The sequence below is a fragment of the Lactuca sativa genome, chromosome 5, assembly GCF_002870075.4.
Source record: "Lactuca sativa cultivar Salinas chromosome 5, Lsat_Salinas_v11, whole genome shotgun sequence".
NCBI classification, from domain to species: domain Eukaryota; kingdom Viridiplantae; phylum Streptophyta; class Magnoliopsida; order Asterales; family Asteraceae; genus Lactuca; species Lactuca sativa.
In genome coordinates, this window is record NC_056627.2 from 361,464,920 (window position 1) to 361,476,602 (window position 11,683).

General features: G+C 37.1%; 1 pseudogene; it reads right to left on the reverse strand.

Annotated features, from left to right (window-relative positions):
- Positions 1-1,001: 1,001 nt before the first annotated feature.
- On the reverse strand, positions 1,002-10,987 carry LOC111915079 (WD repeat-containing protein 55-like; annotated as a pseudogene).
- Between the last annotated feature and the right edge of the window lie 696 nt (positions 10,988-11,683).

Sequence of the window (11,683 nt, forward strand, 5' to 3'; positions counted from 1 at the left end):
ATTATGATGAGAAACCTCAATGCATGCTAAAATGTTTGTTGAAAAATACTAAAAGGAATGAATTTAAAGTATAAATCCTACATATCATGAGTATAAGTTTTGAAATGAAAGTTTTGGGTTTATGAGAAGTGACACTTACCTCACAAAGAACAGCAGCGTCATCAACATGTACGGATACCTTAGGGTTGTGTTCAACATCCTCCCCTGTTGTGTTCTCATCCATGTTAAAAGCAATGTTCATCATCTCATATTTAAAGTCTTGACACACCCCCAATAAAAGTGAATCCAACTTCTGTACAGTTCTTCCAAGCCATATTTGCAATGTAAGTTTGTGATGACTGTATCAGTATAGAAGATGTACAAGTATACGTCCAGCTGGCAAAGTAATATATGATAATGATGAATGTATATGAAGGGTTTCTTAATAATCTTACATCCACACCACGACTCATCTCTTGTATAGCTGATAGCTCTTATAAGCTATCCAGAAGTTGGAGGTACTCAGACAAGACCTGGAATGTCTGTACATAACAAGATTGTATATTTATTATTTACACTGCTATGATAAAAAGAAATTCTAAAAAAATAAAAAAAATTCACCTTAGAGAAATTTTCTTCTTTGACATGGGTTTCAAGTTCTACTTGCATGTCCTTTGCATGAAGAAGTGTTGCTAAAACTAGAAGTATGTCCTGTAAATTTAATTTACATTTCTTGTTAGATGTAAATATAAGGTTAGTGATCTTAAATTAGTGATCTTAAAAGTAAAATTTTGAAGGGTTGTGGAATACTAGAAGATTTTGTTTCTTTCTAGAATATGTGTTAACAATGAGGTCCCGTGATGCCTCGTTTCATGAAGAAGTGAGGTGTCTTCTCCCTTTCTATGCATACAAAATAAACATGCATGATGAGTTCCAATTCCAATCCTAAAAGTGGAATTATTATCTTACTCTGATTTTCCTGATTTCGCCTTGAATTGTTCTTGGATATGCCTTATAATCTATTAACATTGTTTGTCTGTTTGCTTTGTGGTATTGATGAAGCATCTGATGAGACCATTTTCGGTTCCAGTGATAACCCTCTCTTCATCAAGCTAAACAATATCGAAAAGGGGCAAATCAGTAATTTGTAATTAACAAATGGATATTGATAATTTGTAATCATTTAAATACAAACGAAAACATCATTCTCACCTTCAACAAGGCGTTTACTGGATTTGGAGAAAGCCCAGTAAAGTGATCGCTAGAAATCCTCCTTAATAAATGAAGGTTTTTTTTGCCACATGTCAATCTCTCATGAGTTTTGACACTTGTCATTTTATGATATTTTTGAAATAAATATTATCCACTTGTCAATTTTTGGTTTGTTTCACTTTTTAAAATTAAAGTCATATAATTATATATGTAAAGTATTAAATATCATTTATATGATATTAAATTGTAATAAATACGTTTCTTCTTTTCATTTTAAAGTTGTACATTAAAAAATATTTTTTGTTTACACTTTAATTTTTAATCTTTTTTAAATCAACCCGTGTAATACACGGCTTTCACATCTAGTTACAAATAAATGAGTTAAATCTATGCAAAAGACGTAAATGCCCTCCAAAAGTACATTACTAATATCAAAAAAATTACCAAATTTGCATTGAGAATTACCTACAATCCTTGAAAAAGCCCCATGAGTGTAATAACATGGCCCCGCTTTTAGTCCCACATATAACTTTTTCTACCATTCTGAGAACCAAAAATAACCACATATTAATATGAAAAAACTAATATTACTCTCATGTAAAAACGCACATGGCATATTTGATAACACTTTTCAAAAGGCATCAATTTCAGGGACTAAAAGTGTGACAAAAAACTTTTTAGGGACGAAAAAGGTTAAAATGAAAAAAGGACCATATTTGTAAATTTCAACTAACCACAGGGACCAAAAGTGTAATTTACCCTACATTCTATTATCACTCTCTACTAAAAGAGTTAGTCTAAAAAACATACCTTCATTATCACCATTGATAATGGCTCATCTTCAAAAAACTCTGATTGGGTTTGAACCTGAAAAAATGATAAAAAAAAATGGACTTATTAATTATTATATTTATCTCATCAATGGATCATAATTTTTTTTCCAACCCAAAAAACTCTCTTTGTGCATAAGACATGGATGCCCTCCTCGTCAAAAATAGTACTAAAACACATGCTTTTCTATAGCTATTTTTGATGATGAGGGTATTTACGTATTTTGTACAGACAAAACATTGAAAACCAATTACCTTGCTACTTCGTAGGTTACAAACAGATAGAGTGCCATCTCCACTACAAAAAAATAAATGAAAACAAAAATGATTTCATTGTTAAAATGGTTTACATGGAATTTTCCATAAAAAAATAAGAAATTTATAAATAAATATTAAAAAAGGGACATTTTTTGCTACCTTGGTCCCAATAGTTTCATGGAATCAGGCTCAAAGATCATATCAGTAATATACTCTTTATGAACTTTAAATGAATTGCAGCATGTCAGCTGTCTTGTATCCCATACCCACATTTAAAAAATCAAATATGAAATAATAATAATAATAAAAGAAAAAGAAATTACTAAATAAAGGAAAAATATAATAACAAACAAGAAACCTTTATATGCCCTTCATCACCTCTAGAAGCAATTGTTGTTTCTGTGAGATTAACTAGCATGTTCACAGCTTTCCTAAAAAAATATTTATTGTTAAAGCAAATCTGATATATAATTATATATAATTAAAAAATAATAAAATAATAAAAAACACCTACTTATGAGAATTTTCAAGACGAGCAACTGGAGGTCCTGTTTCAATATCAGTTGCAATAATAGAACAATCTGGAGAACCTATGAGGATCACTGATGACAAAAACACACATTCATAATCAAGTTTAAAGAAATAGAAACATACTTTACTCTTTTTATTATTTGTATGAAATATAGAAGTATGTTGCTACTGAGGGTAAAAAAGTAAATTACATGGTTCAAGAGTATATAAAGTATAAAAATGTTGGTTCATTACCACGTCCTTCGTTGATAAATCTTACAGCTCTACAAGATTCATTGTGTGCACGAACTTTCAACACCCTGAAATGATTTTTTTAGAGAAATCACATTATAAGAACGGTTTTTAATGACGAAATTACCCCTGAAAAAATGTTATATATAAACAAAGCCACGGTTGTTCCGAATAAAATCAGCTTTACTCATCTTACATATAAACAAACCAAAGCATCAAAATTAGAAAAGTAAATGCATATATAAACTATAAAAACATATATTGGTACAAATAGATATATTTTTTCATTAAATAATATCTAAAATCTTGATATTACAAAAAAATGTTATGAAAAATCAACTAATCTCAGGAGTGGTATACCATTTGAGATGTTGAACAATTAGGACACTTGATAGAAGCAATGCACTATCAAAAGGTGTTGTAGAAGCAAAAGGGAAAAAATGAAATAAGCAAAAGAAGAATAATATGAGATTTAATTTGATGTAGATTTAAGTAAAATAAAGGGTATCAACATATGGAAACGGGGTCCAATATACTATATAAAACCATAACATTACACCAAAACACAATAAAATAATATGACAAGAAGCAAGAAGAAGAACAAAACATAACAGGGGTATATTTCATTTAAGCATTTTAACAAACACTTTTCGTGCATATATACAAATAGAGTGTAAACTCCAAAAACAATTCAAGCTGCAATGAAGAAGTGAATAATGAAAGAGGTAATTATGCACACTTAAGTGTATATGAGTTTGCAAAATACATATTGGAATAGAATCTAAATTCAAACGAAGCTAAAGAAAATAGTTCACATTATTGCTATATTATGGAAAACTAATTAAACAAGTAATTTAGCAGAAGAATTATGAATTAATACCTCAAAATTCCGGCTTTGAACATAACATGTCATTATCATCGACAGAGACAGACGAAGGATGAGTGGTGCGCAGATGAGGAAGAAAGATGTAGGGTTGTCATTTAGGGAAGAACACAATCCAGGCGACCATTCGCCTTCATGAAGCAGAGGATATAGAATTTTCATGTTCGAATTTTGCATGCTTCTGGTAAGGGCGAGTGGAGAAAACGACATACAAAACTCCAACGATGGATTGCATGTTGCCTTGATCGACATCGAAAAATGTGAAGGAACAGGTGGCGGCGGTCGGAGTCCAAGGGATTGAAGAAAGCAACGCTCGATGTAGGAAGGGGGAGGAAGAGCGGCGATAATTTTTTTGGGGAAAAGGACACACCTAGGGAAAAATAGCGAAAACAAGGAAGGCTGGTTTCTAAAGAGGAGTCGCGCGTATCGGAGGAGAAGTGAGTTGAGTTTGTCGGTAAGGCGACGTGAGTTTGAGGAACAGATCGATTGTAGAGAGCACTGAGTGAGTGAGTTTTTGTAATGTTCTTGAAAAAAGCCCTAGATCCTTCAAATTTTGTGATAAAGAGACGTGTGTTTGTAAAATTATAAAGCGACACTTACAGAGGACGCACATTTAAGATACAGCGCCCTCCGTGTTTTTAATTTTTTTTTTCTTACGACACTAATTTAAGGGCATGCAATAATGCATGACCTAAATCTTTAAAATTTTTGAAGAGATGACACTTTTTTAATGTCACTCTCTTTTGCATAACATAAATCAATGAGTGTCCTGGTTTGCGCGTCGTAAAAGGGTCTTTTTCTTGTAGTGCTGGAACTAGTTGCCACTAGTTATCATGCCACAATGGCTCAAACAACTTTCGGATCTAACCGATCGGTTCCGTGCGTTGAATCCCGACGTCACCCAATCCAAAACTACAAGTGATTACTACCTAACCAATGGTAGTCTTCATCACCAACGACCTTAAGTAGTCCATTGCTTCCCTGATCTCATATTTGTAGTGACGTCCCTACCATCTCATTACTGACTTAACCAGATCTAATCCATTAGGGTAAGTCCGAAATCCAATCTGTGGATTTCCATATCCTCACTGCTACACCTGAACTGGTGGGTACTACTGTTCCTTTCGCGTTCTAACAACACGCTCATGCCATCTACCAACCTAGTGAATGTTACGGCTACACCCGCAGACTTACAACACTCTATCACTATCTAGCTGCTAGTGAATGCTACGGCTACACCCGCAGACTTACAACACTCTAACACTATCTGATCGCTAATGAATGCTACGGATACCCCCGTAGTCTTACAACACTTCCCATACTAACTGACGTCTAGTGAATGCTACGGCTACCCCCGTAGTCTTACAACACTTTCCAAACTATCTGACCACTAATGAATGCTACAGCTACCCCCGTAGTCTTACAACACTTCCCAAACCGGGTCGAACACGCACTCGACCTAACCCTCAACTGAACTCGAGTCCTAACCAGAACTCTAACCTGGTTCTCGAAACTTGCTATCACGTGACCCCACCGTATCAATACCGCACCCAAGCCCGTGATCAAAGCGTCACGGTAAACCACGAAATCATCTACACCCTCTGGCAGGGTGAGAATCGGTGCCTCGCACGACCGATGTCTGAGAGTCTCGAGGATGCCTGCTGCTCAGACCCCCAACGAAAGGTCACCGACTTCTTGGTTAGTCGGGTCAAAGGAACCACAATCTAGGAGAAGTCCCACATAAATCTCCGGTAATAACCCACTATACCCAGGGAATTCTGAATCTCAGATGGAGACCTCGGAATCTCCCACTGCATCACGGTCTCTATCTTGTCCGAATCAACTAGAATACCCTTCTCGTTGACAAGGTGGCTAAGAGATTGCACCTTGCGCAACCAGAACTCACAGTTGGAGAACTTTATAAAAAGTCTCTCCCCCACTTAGATTCGACTAAGTCTTCACATTACTTGAGAATTGAAGGATTCCCAATCCTTCTCGCTTTCTAATATTCCACTGATGACAATTTGTGCCTGCAAATGCTTACGTTTAATCGCTGATTAAACCTTGAGATCTCCCATCCTCAGAAGTCTCGATGAGTACTCTTGAAATCTGATCCAGTCTGACACCTCAATCCATTTAACATGCTATTAATTGAAGACCTTAATCTTCACTCCAGCTGACGAATCCTCATTCCCACTGCCAATCTTGCAGTACCACTGAACTCTAATCGAACATAGCCCATGCGAAAACATAATTCTCTTGAACATCCAGTGACCAACCACTTATGCATCTAACACCCATGACTGACACTACCCTCTTCCTATCACCAGTTCTGTCCTAGCAACGGTAGCGCCTTGAACTCCAAAGTTCATCCATAAACAATTACCGACCATACCTGAACAATGATAGAACCTCTGAACGCTGACTTCATTGGAGAACAATCACTCCAACCCTGATCGAGTATCCTCTAAATAATACTCCTGCATAGATCCCGACAAAGATCCGAAATGATAACGGTATGCGCGGAACCCACTCCGCAAGACGCATCCCTCTTTGGGTTCATCAAGGACCTTTCGGCATGCTGGATGGCATATATGATCCCTGATAACCCAAACACTAGCAGAAAACCGACCTGAGGTCTGACTTATCCAAACTCACTCACAATTCCAACGCAATACGTATCCCCAACATCCATCTAGTAGCAATAGAAGATGACATACTCGCAACATCTGGGGAAATACTAGTCACCTTCTGCTGATATGACCAATCTTGCTACCCTGTAGCAGCCTAAACCCTTGGAGTGACAAACTCCCTTGTGTACTTTCTCGTACGCGCTGCACTGACCCAGGCCCTGCTGGCTTTCACCTGATGTTCAGGAGTCATGGGTCCCTTCCCGGGACCCTCTACTATACGCACCTGGCACGCACCTCTCTTTCCAGGGTGCTCCAAATCAATCTCGCATCTGCAACTTCTTGGAAGTCATATCCTTCAGGGTCTGACACCCTGTCACGCTCGCTAGCTCTCTTGCCAATGACTGAGCTGAAATAACTGGGACATCCTCTGTCCCCAAACTAGGTCACGGACTCTCCCCTGAAGCTTCTTAGATTCTACAAATGGATGTTGTGCTTTCAGTAGTACGGGCCCAATACTACCTTCCACACCTATCCATACTTTCCTCAGCAATCCTCTCGGATCCTCCAAGTCACTTCCTCAATTGGTGCACCCAAGTCTAACTGAGCCTCACTACTAACTCACTGAAATATATCCTAGGTTTCCCTAGGTTCCCGAACTCACCTAGTCCTCAGCTGCTGAAAGATTCCCAATAATGTCAACTAGCTACCTCATGAATATAGCCACATGCAACAGAGATCAGATAATCCTTCAAGTAACAGACTCATCCCTATAACGGTTAGGCTTAAATGAGAGCTGCGCAATAGGGTGAAATCTATCACTCTGAGATTATCCAGCCTGTGCCACATGTGACTTAGCATATTCACTTAATAGCTAACTCACATTACTAAGAGTCCACAAAGCACAAAGCAAGCAGCATTCAGACAATGGAAAATCTAACCATCATATACCAATCAAATAATTCTATCTTCTAATCAGCAATTTGTACATGAAATTCAAATGTGACAACCCGAAGTTATTCCATCGTCGTAACCCATTCCGCTCGTAAAACCCGTCTTTTGCAAATCGATCTGATCTCGTTTTTGGGCTAAGTTATTTAAATTTATATGTTTATTATAATCTCATGAGTGTCCAAACTCCTTAGAAACTCATGTAAATGGCCCAAATTATTAATTTGAAAATTTTTAGAATCGGTCCCGCCGGGTTACGACAACTTTATCGGGTGCGACCAAAAGCATCGTATAACGTCAATATCGGGTAGAATTCCACCGTGTCCAAAACTTAGAACATATTTAAAGCCCAAAAGACTTCATTTTGAAGTTTTACACTCTCTCACTACTCTCTCTCTCTCTCTCTAACCTCTCTCCTTAAATCCAAGTCTTTGATCCAAAATCACTCATTTCAAGCTCCATTTCATCAAGGTAACCTTCCTAACTTGTTGTACAACCTTTCTAGCTTCCAAATCCGTGTTTAATCTATGATTTAGGACCATAAACATGTGTTTACGGTCCTGGAATGCTCTTGGGCCGTGAACACATATAAGTTGGGTTTTAGAGCCTAAAAACCCTCCCAAATCACTTATGGAGCTTGGATTCGACTTAAGGACTTAATGGATTTGACTTAGAACACCTTGAACTTAATTTTTGGGGAGTAAACATGATTTTACTGCCCAAGAACATGCTTGGTCCGTAAACTCATTCTCATGGGTAGTAAACTCAATATCAAGTGTTTAAATGCCACTTAAACACACCAATAGCCTTGGATTAAAGTCTAGAACCAACCACAATTGATTTAGGGGCCTTAAACTTGATTAAAACCACTCCTATAGGAGCTTACGGCCGTAAACACCCCCAAGGATAGGTTCCTGGGCCGTAAACTCCTATACCTTAGCCAAATGATGCCCTAAATCCATTATATAGCTTGTAAAATAAGTTCAAATCACATATGATTAATCTAGAGCCACCAAATCATGAAAATAAAGGATACTTAGGAGCTTACGGCCGTAAACTCCTTGTTCACGGCCGTAAACTCCCATTAATGGTCTCTTTGGTGGTTAAATCCATTCCTATGCCTTAGATTAAATCTTAGCAACATTTCCCATGTGAAATTCGACCATTTAGCACCTTAAAACCCATCAACCATGAGTTCACGGCCGTGAACTCATGTGGTCATAGTCTTAGGGTCGTAAACTCCCTAAGGAGTTTACTCTTGAAGAGTAAACTCCATATCCAAGCCATACTCGTCCATAGATGTTACCCGGGTCACTCCAAACACTTGAATTGAAGTGTTTTCGCGTCTAGAAGTGTTTACTCTTATCTAGTTAGTGGTTTGAAGTCTAATTAGATACAATTATGTATCATTTCATATTACATAGGAACCTCACGCGTTATCAAGCCCCGAACCGACATTTAGCATTCAAACCGACACGTTCCTCGACTGGTGAGTTCATACCCCTACCCTTTTCCGTGTTTTTCAATGTTTTCGGGGGGGGGGGGGGATACAAGCAAACTATAAATGTTTTCAAAACCTAAAACTGATATATTTCTATAAATATTTGGCTAACCTTTAGATATCTTTACCCCTTATGTATTATGCTGAGCATAAGGGATGTTTTATCGATTATAATTACATGGATTTCAATAAAGGAAACAATCAAATCAATCAAATTATTATGGGAATAATTTGGGATCTTTAGTTCTTGTTTAACGAGTACAGATTTATGTAAAGTTATTAGATAAACTATGTCTGATTCAGTTTATCTCTGTTTAATTTAGAGTATATTGCCAGATAATTCTATTGTATTTAACTGTTTTCACTGTATTATGTTTCAAAACGATTAGTATGTTTGATAACGTCTGAAAACACCATGAATAATTTAATACTAGCTTGTGAGATTCGTCATTACCCTTTGGGTTATCAGTAAATCCTCCCCAGAAGTGTAACCAGAGTCTCCTAGAGGGAGAGCGTGGAATTTGTGAATAGATCTATTCGGGACTGACAATCCCACACCTAAACTGCTAGCTACAGTTAGGCGGGCACGCCTGGGGTGACAAATTCTGGATATCGTCCGACGTCTGACGAACGTCAAGGAGGTCTCGGTGTCGCATCAGCATGGTTACCCGACTCATAATACGTATTAATATAAGTTTATTCACGGATTTGATTTTATATCTATCTTCAATCTATAGTATCTATATCTAGTACGGGATGTTAATCCCATGGTTTTGAATCTATTTCTACTATGGGATGTTAATCTCATGGTTTTGAATCTATATCTATTACGGGATGTTAATCCCATGGTTTTAAATCTATATCTTCTCTAATCTATGGTTTTACTGGATGGTATTCCCAGTGGTTTTAAATCTATATCTTATCTAATCTATGGTTTTACTGGATGGTATTCCCAGTGGTTTTAAATCTATATCTTCTATTAATCTATAGTTTTACTGGATGGTATTCCCAGTGGTTTTAAATCTATATCTTCTATTAATCTATAGTTTTACTGGATGGTATTCCCAGTGGATTTTTTTAATTATATATAGTTTTACGTATTAAACTATCTAATGTTGTATCGAATGGAAATATAGAACTTTAACTAAACTTTTCTTTTAGGAAAATAAGGGTTTTTCCTGGGATAACTGAACTGTTCTTAACTAGACCGTGTAACTAATGGATAACTAAACTACACTTATAGGAAAATATGGGATTTTCTTGGATAACAAACTTTTTCGGAAAACCAAAGGAAACTTGTACATTTTCAGAAAACAAACCTCTTATGAACTCACCAGCTTTATGCTGATTTTTAAACTGCTTGTATTCTTAGGTTCTCCTTAGACAGGTATCTCGCGTCCTTTTGCAGAAGACTTAACATATGGAAGTCACGTCTAACTTTTGTTTAAAACTTATGTATCTACAAAACTTGTATTACTTTATTTTTCCACTTTCAAACTAATGTAATGAATTTATGTAATGTAATGTTTCGTGTTTACTATGCTTACTATGTACATTGGTTGTGATACTTTACATGACGTCCTCCGCCCCGAAACGTTTCCGCCATCGGTTTCGGGGTGTGACAGATTGGTATCAGAGCCCTTGTTTATAGTGAACTAGTATACCAAACCTTACATGGTATAAGACTATATACATTAAGGGGCCTAAGTGCTCTGAACTAAAAGTATACCTTAAAATATAAGTATTTTCAAAGAGTATACAAGTATACCTAACCGTCGAGATTCGTAACTATAAGTAGAACAAAACATAAGTAAATGGGTGTTGTACACTGCGGTTAAACCTGGGCAGTTATGTAGTCGTGTCTAGGATCAATATAGCCTGATCAAGTATATTCATTCAAGACATGGCCAACATGTGCCTGGGAGTGATTGTGGTGTTCAACATGCCTAAAAACTTACCCAATCCCCAAACAACGAGCCATCGTCGTAACAAAGCATGAAATACTATGGGAGTATTTCTAGATCCAACTTCGTTGTAGAAAACCCCCATTCATGTGTTGCCTCTCGATTATTCTTTTAGCAATAATATATTTGTCTTGATAATTTATTCCTACTTTATCGCTTAATAGAATTCTATGTCTGTCATAAAGAGATATCCCTTGTTTCATATCTCTTGATTTAATTCACAGGATTTACTCTCCTCTTTTCCTAATCATTTTAGATCGAAATGTCTCCAAAGAAAGGACCCAGCTCAAAGAACAACAACCCTCCGTCACCACCTCCTTCTCAATTCGACCCTGTGATGTTCCAGTTAGCTGTTTCTGCCGCAGTGACGGCTACAATGAAGCTATTGTACCCTGACAGGTTCGATGGACCAGGATATAACCCCTACCCCCAAAACCATGAAAATGTTCAGGAACATCAGAATGAGCGTAATGAGAGTAATAAGATTATCTGGAAAAAGCGAAATGGTTAGAGTTCACAAGGACCCTCCAAAAGGCATGAATCTGTGGCAGTTCAAGCTGCCACTACTCCTGTTGCTGTGTCTACAGTTCAAGCGCCAACCACTAGGTATGCGAGTAACCTCCCTTGGTGCAACAAGTGCAAATATCACCATTATACCCCTGGCCCGTGCCTCGAGAGGATCTGCATCAACTGTGGCAAGAAGGGCCACCTTG